Genomic DNA, 22,381 nt, shown 5'->3' with positions numbered 1-22,381 from the left:
TCTATTGTCCCTGATCACTGGCCACACTGGCTGGGGCTGATGGGAGTTGTAGTCCAACATCACCTGCTGAGATACAGGTTCCCTAACCTTTGGTGCAAGGGCTCTAAGTCTCCTCCAGTCTGCCTTCCCATCTTTAGACATGTGAACTTCCCACATGGCCAGCTAGTATTAAGAAGGATGATTTGCATTTGACCATGAGCTTAATCTACCTAAATATTGCATAGGACCACCACAAGTAGAACAGGATGTTAATGCATAACAGCATCTATGTCATGTACTGGATTTTAAAAGCAGCTGCCTGCATTTCCATTCTGTTCTGTCAGCAGCCAGGTCCCAGTGGTTCCTAAGGTCTTAAAAAGAGGACAGCCAGCCAATTTGTTTTTTTAAGTGTGAAGGAAGCATGCAAATGAATGAATGTATTTGCACAGAAACAAAGCTACACCCACATGGTTTGCAGGAAGAGGAAAAGAGCTATCAAATATAAACGCTGCTTTGCGTATTGTGTGTGGTGTGTGCTAGAGAGAATGCTCTCACAGGAATTCTGCTTGCTCTAGTTTGCTGGTTTGAGGACCGAGGACATTTAGGAGGTTTATTCTACTAGCTAGAGTTTAATGAAGCAAGCATTTGGGGATGTGGTTCACAACATAGTTACCGGCTGGCTCCATCCATCAGTTCCCCAAGTCATCCTGGCTTATCATATGGCAGCACAGAAAGCCACATGCCTGTCAGCAACCACATTACAGGGACGGCATGCTAAGAAGGGTCTAAATATGAGAAGAGCAGGCTGGAGGCTTCTACAGTGGTGCCCCGCAAGACAAACGCCTCGCAAGACGGAAAACCCGCTAGACGAAAGGGTTTTCCGTTTTGGAGGCGCTTCGCAAAACGAATTTCCCTATGGGCTTGCTTCGCAAGACGAAAATGTCTTGCGAGTTCCTGCGGGTTTTTTCCCCTTTTTTCCCCCTTTTCCTAAGCCGCTAAGCCGCTTATCAGCTGATCCGCTGATAAGCCGCTTAACAGCTGATCGCTAAAAGCCGCTAAACCGCTAATAGCGCTAATCCGCTAAACTGTCAATGGGCTTGCTTCGCAAGACGAAAAAACCGCTATACGAAGAGCCTCACGGAACGGATTAATTTCGTCTTGCGAGGCACCACTGTATGCCCTTCTTGGGAAGCAAAAGCAGAAGTTGGGAGTGATGGAGAATCACCTTCCTTAATACTGCTGCCTTCTGGTTTTGAAATGAGCCTGGTCATCAGGACTAGAAATTTGAAAGTAGCAGGAATGCAATAGGCAGGAAGAGGGACGCTTCTGTCTAGACAAATTGCTCAAAAATTTCTACCTTCTTAATAAGGTGCAAACAAGAAACTAAAAAACAGCATCCAGGAAGAAGAGTGCTGAATAGCAACTGATCACAGGATACGGCATGGAATGAGTCATCTCAACAGGCAATTTTATGTAGATGACTGTGCACCCACCCCACCCCCAATATTACATACAATGCAGTACAAAGGACCCTTTTGCCTTGTTTGCAGCAGTATCACATTACTGCTTATAACTCAACTTGAGTAAGCAATTGTGAAAACAAGCTGAAGAAAAAGCTGGCTCACCTGTGAATACACTGGGTGCCCTCAGGCAAGCCGCTTGATCTCAATCTCTCTCTTCCTTCTTTCCCATCCCTCTCCCCACCACCAAACACCCATCTGGAAAACAGAAGCTATGTATCAGCCCTAGAACACAGTATTACTACTTTGCCAGACTTCAAAACAACAAACATTATAAGGTTCTCAAGAGGAACTGTATGTTACTGGATCCAACATCCTGTCTTTCAGCAGCTTAAAATCATGTCTTCTAACATTTTGCAGATAAACAAAAGAGTGTTGCAAGTATACAAAAATGGCCCTAAAGATCTCAGTGGAGCTAATTTCCAAAACTCCTCCACTATTTTATGTTTCAGAAAGGTCTTCTCTGCCTGCTGTACCTATTTATTCTGCAATAGCCTGTCCCAAACTAATTTAAAAGTTGGGGGGGTACTGTTTCTCCATTCGCTTAAAAGCTATTCCAATAATACCACAAGTGCCCTATAATCAGCATTTCGCATCTTAACAGCTGCAGCATGTAAAATGGAGTTTAACACTGCTCCTAAGTGTTGGCATGTATGCATATGGCAGTAGTATCAGACTGCAGCTGCCCTATACTGAGATTTAACATCAAAACCTACAGAATGGTTATTTTATCAATTCACTCTAGCAAAAAAATTAAAGCAACCCCCTGGGCACAACTGTCATGAAATTGAGATTGTCCCTTATACATATAGCTTGCTAGTGCCTGCACTTTAACCTATCCACATCGACACACCTTTGTAACCAAAGCAGGCAAAACCCTGTAATGGATAATCACCCAACTTCCTTGTATATAAAAAGTTTGACACTGGTGAAAACAATAGATAAGGAAGCAGTGCAATATGGCTATGCTTGAGTAACAGCATTTCCGGAAACGTTAACCCAAAAGTCCTTTCACTGCTACCAAAACTCTATGGCATATACAACGTTTCACAAAACTGCCAATTCTTTCTTCCTGTATTCATTTCAATTATCAAATATCAAATAAAAAACGAAAGCATATTTAAAGCACTTCCTTAGGCATGTTCTGCCACACCCCTCATTCTCCTGCAACTGAAAGTTCTGAGGTTACATTTTAACCGGCTTCTTAGAATATCAAGTCTTGTTCCCACACAGGAGAAGCCATTATACCCAAGCAGAGTGTATTCGTCATCTGTAACTGAAGCATCGACAGGTTAATGGTGTGTCGTGTGTGAAGCACATAGGGCGTCTGGATCAGATGATCAAGCAACAGGGAGCAAGGTGAAAGTCAAATGTAAATGTGGATGCTGTGGTGAGATTTGGCTCAAGACCAGAGAGGAAGTGATATCCAGCACACAAACTATAACCAGGAACAGCAGACTGGAACCATGAAGCAGCAAGCCTAGTGGGTTACATACAGCAGATAAATCAGCCTGAACATATTGATATTGAGAATTTTAAAGGTCCCCGGACTGAAGATGAAGCAATATGATCTTGTCCAACAGGGCCTTTGAGCAGGGTTGCCATCCAAGACCACAGTGCTCTTCAGGGCTCAAATGGCTAATATGTCATTAGTCAACCATTCCCAGTTGCAGGCTCACTGAAACCCAGAACCTTTAGCATGGATCAAAACAGGAAAATATTGATTCAAGGCAGGTCCAACCACACTCACCAGCATCCGATTTTAAACAGAACAGCCCTTATGCTGGTATAGCAGGTATTAAATGCCATTTACTGGAACATAATGCTGTTGCCTCATTTCCATGTGCTTGGTTTGGCTTTGATTCAAAAAAATATTATCTCCTCCACGTTGCTTAACTCCATTGTCATCAGAAGAACTGTTGGTTAATTTCAAGCAACTAATGAGAAAAGAGATTCTGAACAGGAGATCACGATTTAGCAAACTAAACGTGGTTCTCGCTTACTCTGGGGGGTTGCTACCTTCAACAAACAAAAACAACAATGTGTAAACCAAACACCTACACCTTGTTCAGACAGGCTTGCTGCAAACAGCCTACCCAGTGGCAAATATTTCTTCTACTATGAAAAGGAACATGGAAACAAGATGCTGAAAGGTTTTAGAAAAGGAACCTAGGAGGGTGGAGGGTGGGGGAGTTCTGAAATAATGAAATGTCCCGTAATGAACGTCCTTTCCACTGGATTTTAGTCAGGCATTACTATATTGCTAAAGATGTCATGCCTTTCATAATGGTCAGGTGCTTTGTCTCACAATTTAGTTTTGTACTGGTGGTCACTCACTCTATGGGCAAGAGTGCACTACAGGAGTCCATCATATTCATGTATGTTTCGTGAGACCATCCCAAAGTACTCCTCTGTAGTCTAAGGGCAAACAAGTATCTGTGCAGCAGATCCAACTCGGTAAAAATCATCTGATACACAACATTTTGGATATGTGCTATGGTGGCTGAGAATGCCAGCTGAAAAGTCCACAAGCCAAATCTCCTCTTGGCATGTACTCGGTGTCTCAGGTGTACGCTTGGTGCCAGCATCCGCCCACACCAATCTTCACCAACCTGGTGTCCTCCAGGTGTTTTGGATTACAGCTTCCCAAGGGAATGGCGGTCCAATGGAGGACACCAAGTTGGCAAAGGCTGCTCTACACTGCAGAAATAATACTTTCCCACATTGCTGAGATATGTGAAGTGCTTTCAGTGCTTAAAGTAAAGGTAAAGGTACCCCTGCCCATACGGGCCAGTCTTGCCAGACTCTAGGGTTGTGCGCTCATCTCACTCTATAGGTCGGGAGCCAGCGCTGTCCACAGACACTTCCGGGTCATGTGGCCAGAGTGACAAGCTGCATCTGGCGAGCCAGTGCAGCACACGGAACGCCGTTTACCTTCCCGCTAGTAAGCGGTCCCTATTTATCTACTTGCACCCGGGGGTGCTTTCGAACTGCTAGGTTGGCAGGCGCTGGGACCGAACGACGGGAGCGCACCCCGCCGCAGGGATTCGAACTGCCGACCAAGCGATCGACAAGTCCTAGGCGCTGAGGTTTTACCCACAGCGCCACCCGCGTCCCTTTCAGTGCTTAGAATGTACTATATTGTTGGCATCTCTTTGTCTCGAGAGACAATGGGGTGCACCTCTGAGGGTGAAGACAAACCACTATGTTAGCAGTGACCTCCCCAAGACACAAGCTTGGGTAGTGTGTATGGATGTCCTGGGCTGCCCAGACAATAAGACCCACCTCCTGGCCTCACATATGTGGTCCAAAGATAAGCAGAGCAATAAGTTTGGCACCAGCTTGGCTGCAGGAGTTGCCAGAAGGAGGCATACAAGACGCCATCCATCCAACCGTCTTAGGTACTCCACTCTGATTTACTCCTTGGCCTTTTATTCTCCCAAAGATATCCCACAAGGTAGCGAAGGTTTAGGATCAGAGTTTTCCTTCTCTTAGATGGTGTGGCCGCTGTCATCTCTAGGAATCACAGCTTCTAAGAGCCACAGGTTCCTGCTGAGTGCAGGATGGGGGTCGAAGGTGGACAAACTACCCCAGAAGAAGCACGATGTGTCCCCCACCAGAGGTAAAACCCCTCCCTCCTAACACCCCATATGCCCTGAACATAATATATAAATGCTACTATAATATACTAGTACAAATATTCTTAAAACATCAGGACTTCCGTCTCCTTCAACTTTAGCTCTTTGCCCAAGGACAAAATGCAGAATACCGTCTGGCTCAAGGCGGCCATTTCCCCACCTCTCCCTGTGTATGCATATGGTCAAAGCAAGATCCAACCTTCACGCAAAACCTACAGTCATTGTTCACTGTGCATAGTACATCTGGGCACTCCAGATGATTAAACAACAACCAATCCAAGCTGGTTGATAGTATACAGTGGATCCTCAGCAAGGTTTGGTCTCACAATGGCCAGGTTCACTCAACATGCTAAGTCAAACTTTAGCTTACTGAAACTGTGTGGGTATGCAGGCTCCATAAGAGGAGCTCATTACTGCTTTGCGCTTTCTGGTCCTTTTTGCTTCTGTGCCACACTAAGCCACGTTTTGACTAGGTATGTTGTCTGAACCAAGGACTTGTGGTTAAGCTCTCTCCTCACTAATCACACACTGTAACCAAGGTTTGTTTTGGTTACAGCTCATGGTGAGAAGACAGTTTAGCTGTGAGCCCCAGTTCAGATGAAACACTAAGTCAAACCTTGGGCTTAGGTCAATGTAGACTAGGATGAAGCAAAGTTGCTATGAGTTCCTCTCTGGGAGCCCACACAGCCGCACTGATCCAAATTTTGTCTGGTTTCTGCAAATCATGCCAATGTGTGCAGAGTGAAAAATGAAAGACTTTTGTGAGGAAACAAAAGGCAATTCTTAAAGCAAGACAGTAACCACCTTCTGAGTTCTTACATGTACAGCTCAACATGAACCAGCCTTTGTTCAACCATTTACGATGCCAGAAACAAGATGAACATGTTTATTGGCAGAACAATCTCCTACAAGAAACAATAACAGTCCCTTCTCAAGCACACAACTGCAAAAAGGCAACAAAAGTGAACTCGTAACCCACATGGCTCCTGCCTGCAATTTAAATATTTCATATAGAGATGATCACCTGGATGAGTCAGCCAAGCACTTGTTTTAGCAAGAAATCCTCTTTGCATTTCTGAGCCAACGGCACATTAAGCAGATCCAACAGCGTCACCTGAAGCTTCCTCCTGGGCTCATCATTTTTAGTGCAAATGTCATGAAAGAGCAGAGAGAACCTGAAAAACTATGTAATTATTCTCTCTGACTTGATGTGACATGTGAGGATCCTGACCTGTCAACACCATGATTTCTAAAATAGGGATGTCACATCCGTATTAAAAGTTCCCAAACTCCATTTTGGAACAGTCAAGCTAGCTTTTTGTACTTGGTATAGGTATTGTATGAACCCACCTGCTCTCATGGAACAGGGATTCCAAATTCAAATGTTACCTAGGTTGCTATTTGTCAGAACTGTGATTCTGCAGAGCACTTAACCAAAACGTCTATGCCAGAGGTGGAGAACATCGTTATTATTCAGTCAGGCCATTGCTCCATCTAGCTCAGTATTTTTTCACATCAATAGTCCTTCAGCTTATCGGACTTGGGGACACCCCCTTTAACTCAAACCTGCATTTGGGGCCCCACAAGTGAATTTTGCATCATATATTAATGTTGCAACTCTCCATAGGTCAAACTGTAGCCCACTAAGGGACCCAACCCACCACTTGAAGACCACTGGCTGGCAGCAGCTTCGTAGAGTTTCAGCCCTACCTACAGATGCCAAGGATTGAATGTGGGACCCTTTAAATGCAAAGCAGATAATCTACCACTGAACTACCACGCTTCCCTTGTGACCCTCCAATATACAGTGGTACCTCGGGTTACGAACTTAATTTGTTCTGGAAGTCCATTCTTAACCCAAAGCAAGCATTCCCTACATAGGCCTCCCACGGCCCCGGAAGCGGATTATGTTTGTATCCCGGGGCAAAGTTCGCAACCCATGGCACCTACTTCTGTGTTTACAGAGTTCATAACCCAAACTGTTCATAAGTAGGATGGTTCGTAATCTGACGTACCACTGTACTGTTGGACTAAAACTTCATCGGCCCCAGCCAGCATAGCCAATATGAGAGTGATGATGTGAGTTGTAGTCTAGCAACATCTGGAGGGCCACAGGTTCCCCATTCCTACTCTACACATCTATCTCATTCATCATCTGACACTGTGAAATCCAGTTATTAGAAAAGCTGCAAGCATCTGGCATCCATATGTGCTGCTCACATGATTCCATTGTCTCATACCTTGCCCAGAACAACAGAGAGCAGTCAGGTTCAGCATGAAAGTTTCATGGTCATAAAAGATATTAAGGAACAGGACATCCAAAAATTAAGGCTGTGTTCACACCATCACTTGCTGCATTTCATGTCAGTTTAATCCCACAGTGTTTAAAATACTCCTGAATATGGCCCTGCTTTCTGCTTCCAAAATTGTGGACTTGTGGCAATCTACTGATCAACAGCAATTTCAATCAAAACCAGAGGTGAGACAGTGAGACAGGATAGTGGAGTAGTGAGGGTGTAGGTTCTGTTAAATAACAACAAAACAGCTAGCTGCATATGGTACTAATTTGGTGCATAGAGCTTTTCACTCAGATAAGAAAGTGGAAAGAGGAGACGATTCCCAGCAAAGACAATGCAAAACCATTTGTGCAAGTTGTATATCTCTTTAATAAGGTGCAAGGATTTGTGTGAACGCACCAGGAATTGAGGGACACAGGTGGCGCTGTGGGTTAAAGCCTCAGCGCCTAGGACTTGCCGATCGAAAGGTCGGCGGTTCGAATCCCTGCGGCGGGGTGCGCTCCCGCTGCTTGGTCCCAGCGCCTGCCAACCTAGCAGTTCGAAAGCACCTCCGAAAGCACCGGGTGCAAGTAGATAAATAGGGACCGCTTACCAGCGGGAAGGTAAACGGCGTTTCCGTGTGCGGCTCTGGCTCGCCAGAGCAGCGATGTCACGCTGGCCACGTGACCCGGAAGTGTCTCCGGACAGCGCTGGCCCCTGGCCTCTTAAGTGAGATGGGCGCACAACCCCAGAGTCTGTCAAGACTGGCCCGTACGGGCAGGGGTACCTTTACCTTTACCTTTACCAGGAATTGAGATACAAAGACTGACAGATCATAAGATATTAAGTGCACCATCACCTCACCTCCTTGTGCTATTTTCTATTATGATCAGTCAGAATGTGCCCTATATAACTTGGAAGGCAGGGGTTAATTATAAAATGCATCTGTGAAGGGGGGCAATGCGCCTTAAATCTGGTCTCATTTGTAAATACCCATTCTTTAACTATATGCATAGTTTAACCAATAAAAAAACAGGTATTTACAAACTATGGCATTCACTGCCACGAGGCTGAACATGTGAAGCTGCCTTATACCGAATCAGATCACTGGACCCATCTAGCTCAGTACTGTCAACAGAGACAAGTAGCAGTCTGCACCTATCTGTGTGCTTAAATGTTCTGTTGTGTTATACCCCTCTGGCAAATAAATATTTGTGTTTTATTAGTTTTTTTTAATTGATACTGTCGCCGGAAATCACCCCCCCCCCATTAACACGTGTTTCACACAAGCACCATACTCACACGCACGCATCTCCCCTCCCTAACCCTAGAGGTGTTCCTTTAGAGGAGTACCCCTCACCCTGCAACAACATCTCTCCGCTGACGTGCAATACTGGAATCTGACTGCCGTGAACTTGACCCACCAGTACATCTACCTAACCGGACCCACAACGGGTGACCTTTGCCGGAAGTTCAGCGGGAATGACAAGGCCATCGGGGAGAGCACCTGTAAGTACACCATTGATATTGCTCTAAACGGCAGGATTACCCTATGGCACCAGGGCAACCCCTCTATTCACCCCAGCTTAATGTCTGCATGGAAACGCGTAATGAGCTTACCTGACTCCTGGAGTCCCTCCCCGGTCTCCCAGTGTTTTTTCCGTACCTTCCTCACTGGCCGCATAGACTCGTGCCTACAGGGGTTGTTCTGGGTTTGTGGCCACCGCGGCTATGTATGGGCCAGCCCCCACTCCCGTGGCACTTGCTACCTCGGACTAATTTTACCTGGAGTTCGGGTCACACAAGATCTACCCCCCGGAAGGAGACGCAATAAGAGGGCGAAGGACTTATCACAACTCTCCGACGTGGCAGGCAATAGTGAAACTTATGGTCGGGCTCTCTTTCCCGCGTATGGAGCCGGCTCCAACCACGTCGACATCCTTAAATTAACGGACATCCTACTAAATTTCATGGAGGAGTCCAATGCCGCTACTCAATCTATCCTGACAGAATTAACGGAAGTCAGGCAGACTGCGATACAGAACCGCCTTGCTTTGGACTACGTTCTCGCCTCGACAGGAGGCATTTGTGCCCTTGTCGGAACCGAGTGCTGCACACACGTATCCGATCAAACCCTTAATATTACTGGACACCTTAATAACATCCATAAATTAACCGACGAGCTTAAAGACATACAACATGAAGGATTGTCAGATACCCAGTTGTGGAGCTGGCTGCCGGGGTCTGGCTGGATAAAACAGCTCCTGGGAAACGGACTTCTGATCCTGATCACTGTAACCATCTGCATTGCTGTCTTTTGCTGTGCAATCCACTGTTTCCCGATGTGCTGTCAAACTTGCAGCTTTTGCCTTCCAACCCTTCACCCACGGTCGACTACCACCTATAGGCCGCCAATACCCGGGACCCAGTCGACCCCCATTGAAATGGGACCCCTAAAGAACTTCCAGAATCTGGACACTAGGTATGACATGTCAAACTTTTATTGATTGTGCGGAGAGAAGGATTGCACGGTTTTTCCTACCTTCGCAATCTTATCTCCGAAGGGGGGAACTGTCGCCGGAAATCACACACCCCCCATTAACACGTGTTTCACACAAGCACCATACTCACACGCACGCATCTCCCCTCCCTAACCCTAGAGGTGTTCCTTTAGAGGGCCATCTCTTAAAAGCCTTCCATAAATAAGGAAGCGCGAACCTGACAGCTTTCTGCTATAGCGCTCCGCATCGCCCTATCTTTATTGCGAGTAGACCGGCCGCCTGAACTTTAGGTCAAACAGCGGCCGCCTCAGCCAATCAACATTGTCGAACAGCGCCCCTTGCGGCAGCCACGCTGGTACTGCAGGCTGCAAGCGTCTTTCCCCTCACCTCTTGACAGCTCTCAATACAATGTTTCCGAGTTCAATTGACCGTGACTGATCTAATCAAAATGTAGCAAGCTACTTCCGAAAGGCAAAAGTACTTTGAACTACAAGGACAATATTCTTTATAAATTCGCCAAAAATCAGTCGTACCTCGGATTTTCATCGGACCACTTTTATTTTACTCCATATTACAAAGGCTATCGAAGGGGGGTGACCTGATGCACGGCAGCCATAATCCTTTGACCGAGCGGTCACGTACTCTGCAGCCCTTCCCAGCTGACATGACCACCTTGATGGCCATCGTGATGGGCTCAGACGTATTCCGCACGGACTCTCACAAAGGACTCTGATCGGATTCCCCTCAGGGGGCAGGAAACTTCGCCCTTCTCTTTTGTTTTTAAAATGACTCATGTGGGAGGGGGAGAGGAGGCTCCGGCCAGGTGTCAGGACACTCGGATTACCTGTGTAACCCCTCCTCTGCTCCTCCCAATTTTAATGTAATCATGATGTAAATATGATGTAATTCTGGGGGTGTAGCTTGGGGGATTAGCAACTAATAAAAGTTATTTTTTTTTATAATAATTTTTATTGCATTTTCCACAAAAAAGAACAAAAAAGCATATTTTCACAAACATTACAAAAAGAAAAATTTTCACAAACATTACAAAAAAAAAGAAAACATAGACAAAAAAAGAAAAAAAAGAAGATTTTGACATAAAAATAAACTCACTTTCCAATTGTAACCTTCAAAACCTTATTTTCCTTACTTCCACCCGCCTCCCGATCTTGTATTCTATGTAATAATTAGTTCAGCAAGCTCAATCTTTGTTCATTTTGATTCTTGGTCCCTCCCTTTGTGCTCTTATTTAACTCAGTCACTAGAACCCCTTCTTTTCCTTTTCAATGTCCTCAACATTCAAAGATTTTACAGTGTTTTTGTAAATAGACTTTAAACTTCTTCCAGTCCTCTTCCACCTGCTCTTCTCCTTGATCTCGAATTCTGCCGGTCATTTCAGCCAGTTCCATATAGTCTATTACTTGCATCTGCCATTCTTCCAGAGTGGGTAGATCTTGTGTCTTCCAATACTTTGCGATGAGTATTCTTGCTGCTGCTGTAGCGTACATAAAGAAAGTTCTGTCCTTCTTTGACACCAATTGGCCGACAATGCCCAGAAGAAAGGCCTCTGGTTTCTTCAAGAAGGTATACTTAAATACCTTTTTCAGTTCATTATATATCATCTCCCAGAAAGCCTTGATCCTTGGGCACGTCCACCAAAGGTGAAAGAATGTCCCTTCAGTTTCTTTACATTTCCAACATTTATTATCGGGCAGATGGTAGATTTTTGCAAGTTTGACTGGGGTCATGTACCACCTATATATCATTTTCATAATATTCTCTCTTAAGGCATTACATGCCGTGAATTTCATACCGGTGGTCCACAACTGTTCCCAGTCAACAAACATAATGTTATGACCAACGTCTTGTGCCCATTTTATCATAGCAGATTTTACCGTTTCATCCTCAGTATTCCACTTCAACAGCAGGTTATACATTCTCGACAATATCTTAGCATTGGGTTCTAACAATTCTGTTTCCAGCTTTGATTTTTCCACCTGGAAACCAATTTTCCTGTCCAAGTGATAGGCCTCTCTTATTTGAAAATAATGTAACCAGTCTCGCACCTTATCCTTAAGTTTCTCATAGCTTTGCAATTTCACTTTATCTCCCTCCTGCTCCAGAATTTCCCAATATTTTGGCCAGTTAGATTCCATATTAAGCTTTTTTAAGGCCTTTGCTTCCATAGGTGAGAGCCACCTAGGGGTTTTATTTTCCAATAAATCTTTGCAGCAACTAATAAAAGTTAGGGTTGTCCTTTGTTCGGGGCTTCCATCTTGCTTCACCTCGTGGGCGGTGGGAGTCCTGTCGCGACAGTCTTTTCCTTAAATAAAGACCGAGCCTACTGGCTGCTGTTTTGCTCTGAATTGCTCTGGTTGGTGTCTTCATTTGTCCAAGAGAGCCCTCGGATTTTCCGGTAACAATACACAAATATACATATGAGATAACCAACATCATATAACCAGCATGCATGAAGGGGTTAATACTAGAGTAAGCTGTCCTGCCAGGGTTAGCCACAGAGCAGCTCCCATGTGAGGAGGTTTGAGCTGGTTGCCGCAGCTCAGACCGCATGGCTGTAACAAGCTTCTATTGAGTTCCTATACCAATAATTTAAGAACTCTAGGGTGACCCCCATTTGTTTTCCTCAAAACTCACAAACTAACCCCTTTTCTCTTCCATGTTAAGAAAGCATAATCTGCTACTATGCTCCATTATGTCTTTTCCTCATTTGTCCGCATTTATACTCCAAACTGTGCATATAACCTGAAGTAAGAAGAAATCTGATAACAAACAGGTTCCTAATGTTCACGTTAAAGAGCCTTGAGACAGGTTGGGCAAAGCTTAGCTCCATACATGAAAAAGAAACTAGGATGATGAAAGAATGCACTTCAACCCAGACATTCTATAGTTGGAAATCATGCCACCTTATTGGTTACAAATGAAGCAAAAGCAGCATTGGGTTTCTAAAAAGCAAATAAGCAGTGAACTCTGTTACCTTTCCTATTTACTCCTCTAGAAAGTGATTGGCTGTAGACAGAACACCCAGCCTGCTCTTGCCTGTAGAGAAAAAACCTCAGAGCAGGCCCTCCCTTATCGCAAAGCAAACACAAATGTTGACTAAAATTTAACCATCGCAGCAGGGCAGAGTCAACAACCTCCTTTTCTGTGAGAGGTATCCAAGAGAAACACAGGCAAGATCAGCAGTGGACACCCTAGCCCTTGTGCTTACCTTTTCCTCATCTAGGGTCTACGAGAAGACAGATGGTGGAATCTGTGTTTTTGTAAAGCTGTAATTACAGCAGTTTCCAAGGTTCTCATTTGTTTGGGATCAGTGCGTAGCTTTTGGTCTGGACAATCAAGCAATTGGCTATAAAGGTCTGGTTAAATTTTTACCCAGAACTGTTGCAATCTTGGGAAGTTAACTCACCCTAGGATTGGATTGGATTGGCAGACCAGTCCTTACTCCTTAGAAATCTTTCATTTTAATGCCAGCAGAGGGGAGTGGAGGGGAGATTATCTGACTACGTAAAAGATTAGAATAAGTCATCCATCAAAGTTCAGTCAAGGGAAAAGCTCATCTTATGATTATAAAATATCGCCCAGGGTGCAGTGACATTTACAGCCACTGTCCACCCCATCCCCCATTAGTATCAGAGTCACAGGAAATTGGATTTGCTCTGCAGGTTACATATGGGTTGCTCCCTGGTAAGATTTAAGGGAAAGGCAAAAGGATAAGGTTCACATACCAATTTAGCCAACTTCAGTCTTTTCATACTCCAGTTTTATTACACATGCAAATCTGCAAACACACATATGCAAAAAATTATATTTCTGAGATCTTCCAAAACTGCTCCAAATTTATTTTCCTCACCTACTATCCTGCCTCATCTTTGGGAATCCATGAAAAGCAGAAAATCAAGATCTATGCTGGCCAACTATATTTATTATACTCAGATATTGGTGGAAGAAAATGGATGAAAATAATCTCAATGGCCAACATATTCCAGCCCAAAAGCAGTAGCCACCAACTAATCTGACCTGCACAAAACACCTGCCTGACTTCTGGAATTCAACAACAATCCCAACAGGCACATAAGCAAAACCTAGGTCAGTCAAGACCCAAAGCAGAATCATATAATCATATAATTGCAGAGTCGTAAGGGACCACAAGGATCATCTAGTCCAACCCCCTGCCATGTAGGAATATTTCACCCAATGTGGGGCTCAAACCCACAACCTGAAGATTAAGAGTCTCATGCTCTGCCAACTGAGCTATCCCAGCTCATATCCCAAAAGCTTGGTATTATAGGCATAGTGTACAACTTCACTCCAGATATCCCACCTCAAGCTGTAAACCATGAGTTGTAAGCATCCATCTGTCTCAGGAGACAATGGAAGAGTAGATCTTTGGGAGTGAAGTCAAACTTCTCTCTGCGCTGCTCCTGACAGTCATTCCTTCTCTGGTCACTGCTGTGGATGCACAACATGACTGTCTGTCTCCAGGCCCTACAATCGTCCGCAAGGGATTCCCATATGGCAGGGTTAATGTTGCCAGCCTTCATGTCATGTGTGGTCACCAATGCTGATGCATGGAGTGCTGGCAACATCCTGATTCAGGTTGCTGGCCTTTGTCAGGCTGATGGTGAGGCCAAACTCCATGGAGGCTTGGGCAAAATGGTTGACAGAGCTCCCACAGAGTGCGCTGTCAAGGCTGCACCAAGGGCAATCAACATCTCTCAGATAAGAACATGCCACACTTTTGTCTTGGCACAGAGATGTGCCAGGTTGAACAGACACCATTGCTCCTTCAATGGAAGCTGATGGCATAGGAGAGCAACAGAGAGCTGGGGTGAGAACACAGTCCTGTTTCATTCCACTCTTTATAGGGAAGGTGTCCAAGGATGAACCATCATACTGGACAGTGACATGCATGATCTCCTGTAAAGACCTGATCATCTTGTTGAGCTGTGTGAAGAGTCCTTTTTTGTTGAACAAGGTCAATGAAAAGGATGTGCAATGGGTGTCTCTGCTCTCAGCATTTCTCCTGCAGCTGGCTCAGTGAGAAAATCATGTTGACTGACCTCCAAACTCTAAAGCCAAATTGTGACTTGGGATAGACCCTGTCAGCAAGTGAGCATAAATCTGTTGAGAACTACTTGGGCAAAGGCTTTCCCCACAGTACTCAGCAGAGAGATGCATGTCTTGTGGCACAGATCCTTCTTCCCAACACTGCAGGTAAATACCATGGAGGTGCATCATAAGGGAGGAAGTGAAGCTGGCTTTCAGCACTTCTATTGGGATTCTGCCCTGTCCTGAGTCTTTACCACACATTTGAGAGTTGATGGAGTTTTTCAGCTCGTCAAGGGAATGTCCCATCCAACTCTTCCAAGACAGGCAGAGTCTGGATGCTGTCAGCTGCTGTGTCAAGAGACCATGTTTTCCTGGTAGAGGCTATTTGCTAATTAAACTCTCAATGTTCTTACCCAGTTGTATCATTTTATACTATTCATGTTTTATTCTCCTTTCTTTTTGCAAGCCACTTTAAACATTTGTTGGAAAAGCAGCGCATCAATGCTCAAAAACAAACCAAATAATGCAGTGCAGGCTAGAGACAAAGCAATGCCAAATGCTTTTATTGTTTCAAGTATCTGACGGGATTTGCTTTTACACTGTCAGATCTCTTGTGAGTACTGAGACAAGGCTTTATTGCCGAGCGTACCAGTTGAGCAAAGGGAGAAAAACACAGTAACAAGCAAAGCAAAGCAGTACCAATGCCCCCAAACAACAGCAGTTTTGGGGGCTGCTTAATGTCTACCAGCTACAACCCTTCAGGCTGCTATAACTTTCTCTGGCCATTCGCGGGAAACACAATGGTTTCCTTTAGCTCCACCAAGACAAGTGGGATGCAACACAAATTTCAGTAGCTGGGAGCAGTTGTTAGGCAAAGACCATTAAGCAAAATCAGAAATGGGGTGGGGGGAAAGACGCTTGCCATGACCAAAGAGCATACCAACACCAGTATTAACTATTGACATGATAAGTTTCAGGGGGCTTGATTACACACTAACCAATTTTGCATTCTCAAATAGTATAAGCAACAGAGGTATGCCAGAATAAGTTAAGGCCAGCCTCACACAGCTGCGTTTTAGACAGAAATTTAATCTGCAACAGTTTTTCCCCTCTTATGGACAGCTTGGATTAAGCATATGCACACTGAAAAGTCCAAGCACTGGAGCAGGATAGCAGGTCCTGATTTGTACCATGCCAAGTCCAGGTTTCCAGATAGTGCTGTTGTTAAGTTGGAATCTGGAATTGCTATACAAAACTATTGAAACAAGACCAAAAGTGATTTTGCATACAAACCCCAGTATGCAAAAGTGGAAGGACATCTAGGATAGATATTTATTTTAAAGGGAAGAACTGCCAACCATGGCAAAAAAAAAGGGCAATTCTCTATCAAATGTTGCCAGAGGGAAAGTTTAACCATGAAATATACAGAATGAGAAAAAGTTCATAAGGAAAGCAGAAACAACAGAAATATTAAGTTACAGATAGGTAGCCGTGTTGGTCTGCCATAGTCAAAACAAAATAAAAAAATTCCTTCCAGTAGCACCTTAAAGACCAACTAAGTTAGTTCTTTGTATGAGCTTTCGTGTGCATGCATCTGAAGAAGTGTGCATGCACACGAAAGCTCATACCAAGAACTAACTTAGTTGGTCTTTAAGGTGCTACTTTTTATTTTGTAGAAATATTAAGGAAACTGGAATTGAATAAAGTCAACGCAAAACCTGCCTTGGGAGATCACTGATGCACACCCACCCCACAAAGCAGAAGGCACAGAATCCAACACCAAAGAGTTCTAGCTTTCATTTAAAAACACAAAACAAGTTTCTAGTCCTTATGGCTTGAAATATGGGCTTTAAAGTAAATAGGCACTGTGGGGTGAAATTTCCAAAGCTAGAGTGGGGCTCAGTAGAATTTCTAGCTGTCAGACAGCAAGATATTAATGGCCTGCTTCACTTGTTTGCCCTTTCTTGCAGATACTCTGTATTTTGTGCACATTTCTTAATTTGCATATTTTATCCTGATTAATGAATTCAGCTCTCTCTTTTTACTGCATAATACCCTGCATATGTGGACAAACAGAAGACAAGACTGAAACTAGCTGAAATGTTAAATGTATGATTTGCCTTTAACTAGTTTTTTTCATTCCAATAAAAGATGCAGCAGGAGAATGGGGGAAATCAAGATCACGACTCAGATGCACAAGAAGAGTTTTTTACCCTCCAGTCATGATCCTGATGCTCCCTTTCCCTAAGTGTTATTAACCCCAGGAAGGAAACTTCCATTATAATTGACCTTACTCAGTCCCACCCAAAGAACATCATGATGCAGTAGCCTTGCTTCAAAGTATCCCAAAAATAGCTATTTATTCCCATACATTTCCATCCCGTTCTTCCCCATAGCCCACCATGGGAGCCCAGAGTAGCTAACAACCCTAATTACAATAATCACAATCAAAAACCCATTTAAAATTACAACAAAATTAAAACCCTGCTTAATGTTAGCTGAAAGAAAAGGGCCACTGAATTTGGGTTCCCAAAGACTAACATTTATGTACTTTCATAACCTCTTACTCCTGCTCAATAGTGTCACATGGAAGGTTAATCTGTATGCTTGCCAAGAAGCAGCATAATAGCACTGGGAACCATTAGCACTGCCTTTTGTACCAGGATGAAGTCTCACAGAGTCTGATAGCTGACATTTCCATGTATCAATGATCTCTGAGTCAGAGTGGAAGTATAAGTATAAAGTGTCCAAAGATTTCTTTGGGCAGACTTCTGTGCATCTAAAATATGCAATCATAGCTCCTTACAAAGGACCGCACAACAGCAGTTGCTGTCTCTTGGTCACAGACAGCTTTCCCTGAATATTGTATTCCAATATCTGAACCATTTATATCCACCAGCAAATAAGCTGGCATGACAGCCCTGACTTCTGAATTACATATGTGATTCTAAATCAAAAACACACATTTACTTGGAAGGAAGCCCCAGTGATTTGACTTCTAACAAACATCAAGCTAGAAATGCATTAGACTTCAAGGCTCATTTAGCCATAAGGATGTTATAATTTTTTTCATCATATAGGCATCCCTCCCTTCCTCCAAGGAGCTCAGTGCAGTAGACATAAGATTATCCTATTTATTGTCACATTACCCCAGAGAGGCAGGGGAGACTGTGATAATGTAGCATAAGGATGGTGTACAGGTGCTAAGATCCATAGGTGCTAAGATCCATAGGTGTGTAAGGGAGCTTGGCAGTAGAGGTCACAGATTCAAGCCTGGAAGAATCAGTCCTCTGATCGATTTCCTAGGCTGCCTTTTGACACTACCCGAACACTTTGGGGGCTTAGTTGCTTTTAACCATGAGAACTAGAAAACCATTTTTATTTAAAATACATAAAAGTCAATATCAAGAAACCCAAGTTCTGTGCCAGATTCTACACAAAATCCCAAGAGTTCCAGGGGCATAGCTGATGGGTATGCTCCAGCCTAGCACATAATGACAAGGTATGGGAGATAATAGGATACCAGCAAGGCAGAGGCTTGTTTAATAATATACATTATTGAGACTTAGGAAGTGGAACCTGCAAGGGCACAATGACACAGTCATCAGAAAGTAGGTCAACCTTTGGCACTGCGTTAGTGAGGTGAAGCAAAATAAGTCTTACATCTCAGCATGAGCTTGACTATAATAGCAACATTCAGAAGTCATTAGAGCATCTAAAATTGAAAACAAATAGTTTTTTTAAAAAAAATCTTACTTCATTTCAGATTTATAATTAATGTTTATATAAGGTACCAAGAGCCAATTATATAAAGCTGACATCAAGGATACTTGTTCTCCTACTCAATAAAGATACTTTGCCATCAGGTTTTTTTCTCACACCAAATACTTATAAAATACTTTACACCAAGATGCATACTAATGCTCTTTTGGATAATAGGCTGTTTCATCATTATCTTGAGCCACTGAGCATTTCAAGAACTCCTTTACCTCCAAATTTCAATGACAATCTCTTTTAACATACCTAACTTTAAAAAAAATCCTAAATTGTGAATCTAACATTACAGGCAGAGCTTTTCCCAACAAAATGGAAATCAAAGCAGCTAACAGATTCAATTGAAGCACTCTGAGCAGCAGAACTTACATGCTTATTTTGGACTAGATCATATCCACTAGTAAAACAGTAAATAAACAAATTCATTGATGCAATATGAAGTACAGAAAATTCTTTAAAACAAGTGCACTGATCTGGATTGAGAATATTATTTTAAAATGACATTACAAATCTGGGAGTTTCTTATCTGCAAAAGTCAGTGTTTCATAACATAACCCTAAGTGGGTAAAATGAGCATTGGAGATTTGGAAAAAAAAACAGTAACAAACAGTTTGGAGATCTGTTTTCTGGTAGAGGCATTAAAACTTACCAACAGACCAGAGCAGATTTCTCAATGGACAGGTGCTAATTTTTCAATGCTTCTAAATTGTTCCTGTATAAGGAAACCAGATTATTAGTGCAACTATCAAAGAGAAGAGGTTCTTTTAAGATCTATTAAACCAAAGCACAGAACCTTATTTTTATAATCATCAGACAACATCCTCTAATTTAGGGATGAAACCCCTTTTTCAGCCACAGGGTCACATTCACTTCTGGACCACAGACCTGAAGTTTCTCACCCCATCTTAAATAGAGAATCTCTTTAAAAATGTACTGAAAATATTTACCTTTCACTCCTTTTCCAGTCCAGGCTCAGGCTTGTATTATACTCCTTGTTGCTCTGATGTTTTTCTTTGTTGTTACCAATTTGTGTTTCAGATTGTTATATGTATTTCCTATTAAAAGAAATAATGATCTGAGACGACTCTGGAGTTCTGTTTGTATATACTTTACATGGCAACATGATTTCTCTCTTTTTTAAAAATAAAACCATTGAGGAATACGAAACAAGGATAAAACAAAAAGAGGCCCAACCACTAATAGCCTAGAAATGCCTATGTAAACTGATGAAGGGTTTTTTTTCTGAAGGCAAGTCAAAACCTGACAACATTATATGTTTAATGGGCCTCTCTTGGAGAGCATTCTGCAACTGGGTTTCTTCCACTGAAAAAAGCCACACTCCACCCTCCAGCAATTCTTAATTCACAGGAACGCTGAACATGGAGAAAATCAGCAGCCTCCAGCACTTGTGAAGGTTCATATGGAAAAAAAAACAGCAAAAAAATCTGGAAAGGAGAGTGAGAGGGAATCCTATCAGCAACACCAAGACCTGTTGCTTCCTGGTACAGAACTCTGACCAGTGAAACTCAGGTGCTTCTTCAACATTTATTCAGGGTGTTTTCCCAATTCCCCCTTAATTCTAAATGCTGTATCTCCACTCAGTCTAACACACAAGCAGGAAGCTGTCAGAAAGTTGGTAAGCACCGGAAATCGTGACATAATTAAATAAGAACGTGGGCTTGCCACAATGAAGTGTACAAAACAGGGTTGCCACCTCCCTCCCCCATGACTGAGGCTTTGAACAGCAGCCTACAAAACTGAAATTTAAAAGGTGAAGCTCTTCCCAGTGTATTAGGGTCATAATGAGAAATACTTCACATGTTGAATTTCTGTCAGCTTATAACAATTAAAAGCTCAGACCTGCAGGGAGGGAGGAAAAGATTAACAATACGCTCTTCAGTTAGTTTAAGGACAGCACACTCCTGGATGGAAAATCCTCTTTTTAAGATCAGCTACATACTAATGCCCCCAATTTAGTCCAAGTAAGGCATGGCACCTGTAAGCAGAGAACTAATGTCACTCATCCCTTCCAACTATCCACTGGCACATGAACATGTGTCAGCCTGTTGCTGTTCACGGCCCAACCCTGAAATGACTCGGGGCCATGAGACGAGTCAGTGGTCAGAAGAGACGCCAGAATAAAGGAGCACTCCAGATCACAGGAAAACCTTGTAGCCAAGCAAGCCCTGGAGGATCCAATGGGCAGCCAATCGGGGTGGGGTACACAGATGTTTTAAGTCAGTTGGGAAGGTCCTTCACCAAAAAGCTTGCTACCACATGGAACCGCTGCTTGCTGATCTGTAATTTGCAACATCAGGTAGAGTGATGGGTCACTGAGCAAATCCTCCACAAAGGCTTTGCAACCACACACTCAGACTGGCTCTGGCCCTATCTACATGCTTGGTTACATACTTGTTGGATTACACCTTCCATAATACCTGATCACTGGCCATACTGGCTGAGGTTGATGGGTGTTGGGAATCCAACAACATCTGGAAGGCATCGTGTTAGCTTCCCCTGACCTGAAGTACCTTGGCAATCTTTTTTTCTTCCCCAAACGGTTGGCTTTAGTATGCATGTCAGGGCTTAATTTGGACTAGCAGATACCAAAGTCTGAGAGAATGAGTAGAATGGATCCATTAATCACGGGATCAAGGATATAGCCACTGTTATGTATGGTGCAGAGGTGATAAAACGGTAAATACACCATTACACGCAAGCAAATAACCATGTGATGACTGCAGTTATCACATGACAAACAGAGTTGCAGTAAGAGCTAGACCGTGGACTTCATTTAAGCTAGACAGTGGACTTCATTCAGGTCCAAAGTTCAGAGAATATCAAACACTATTTCATTTTGTGAAAACTCACCCAGAAAGATGTATATATTATGTTTTCTCTTCTATTTATCAAGAGGTTACCCTTTAACCATTGGAAACCCTAACAAGACAACATTGTGGTTCAAAAGACTACCAGTAATCTGTACCACTAGCTGAAGTCACTGCTGTCAGATCAACCACTCAGAGAATTGAACATTGATAGGACGCTGGGAGGTGGGGAGACTTGCACATAAAAGCTTCTCCTGTTCAGAGAGGGCTTCAGTGCTGTTGGCACTGAAGTCTCAGTAACCGAAACGCATGAAAGACAGTGAGCAAACAACATAAGAGAGAGTGTAATAGCGTAATCAGGATCTCATTTACAGTCTGACTTCAAATGGAATCACGCCCAATTACAATAGATATTCAGTTTTCATAATCAGTTGTTTGCAATTCCAGAACACAAATACTGTGATTTGCATCTTGAGTGATTTGTATTTTGTGGAATCAACAATTTTGGGCCTGCAGGCACATTTGGAAATCTAAGGAACTGATGTGGGCACCATGAAATACCCATTACAGAAAAGAAAATTGGGCAATGCTCAGAACCCGTTTCCCCACCCTACCCCATAACAAATGAAAACCAGACCAAAAATTTTAGAAAACCAGGCAACTCCCTCACAGCAACAAAAAAAGGTCCCAAACCCCCTCATTTAAAAAAAGTAATAAAAGTTTGGAAAAGCAGAAGCTTGTGGCACCTAAGGGAGCCACATTGTGGACCCCTTAAAACGTGCTACACTTTGATAC

General features: G+C 43.3%; 1 protein-coding gene across 4 annotated transcripts in view; it reads right to left on the bottom strand.

The window, feature by feature from the left end:
* Positions 1–22,381, bottom strand: part of SEMA4G (semaphorin 4G) — a 102,753-nt gene that overhangs the window by 69,203 nt on the left and 11,169 nt on the right. For 3 of the 4 annotated variants that reach the window (XM_079977424.1, XM_079977426.1, XM_079977425.1), the window contains exons 2-3: positions 19,706–19,813; positions 19,408–19,470 (exon numbers count right to left, since the gene is read on the bottom strand). The exons of the other annotated variant lie outside the window; for it this stretch is intronic. The gene's annotated coding sequence lies outside the window, so the exon portion shown is untranslated. The remainder of the gene's footprint in view (positions 1–19,407; positions 19,471–19,705; positions 19,814–22,381) is intronic. 4 annotated transcript variants of the gene reach the window in all.

Source organism: Podarcis cretensis, assembly GCF_951804945.1.
Source record: "Podarcis cretensis genome assembly, chromosome: 5".
Lineage (NCBI taxonomy): Eukaryota > Metazoa > Chordata > Lepidosauria > Squamata > Lacertidae > Podarcis > Podarcis cretensis.
Note: the sequence above shows the minus strand (reverse complement) of the source record. Positions and strands in the feature narration are given on the sequence as shown.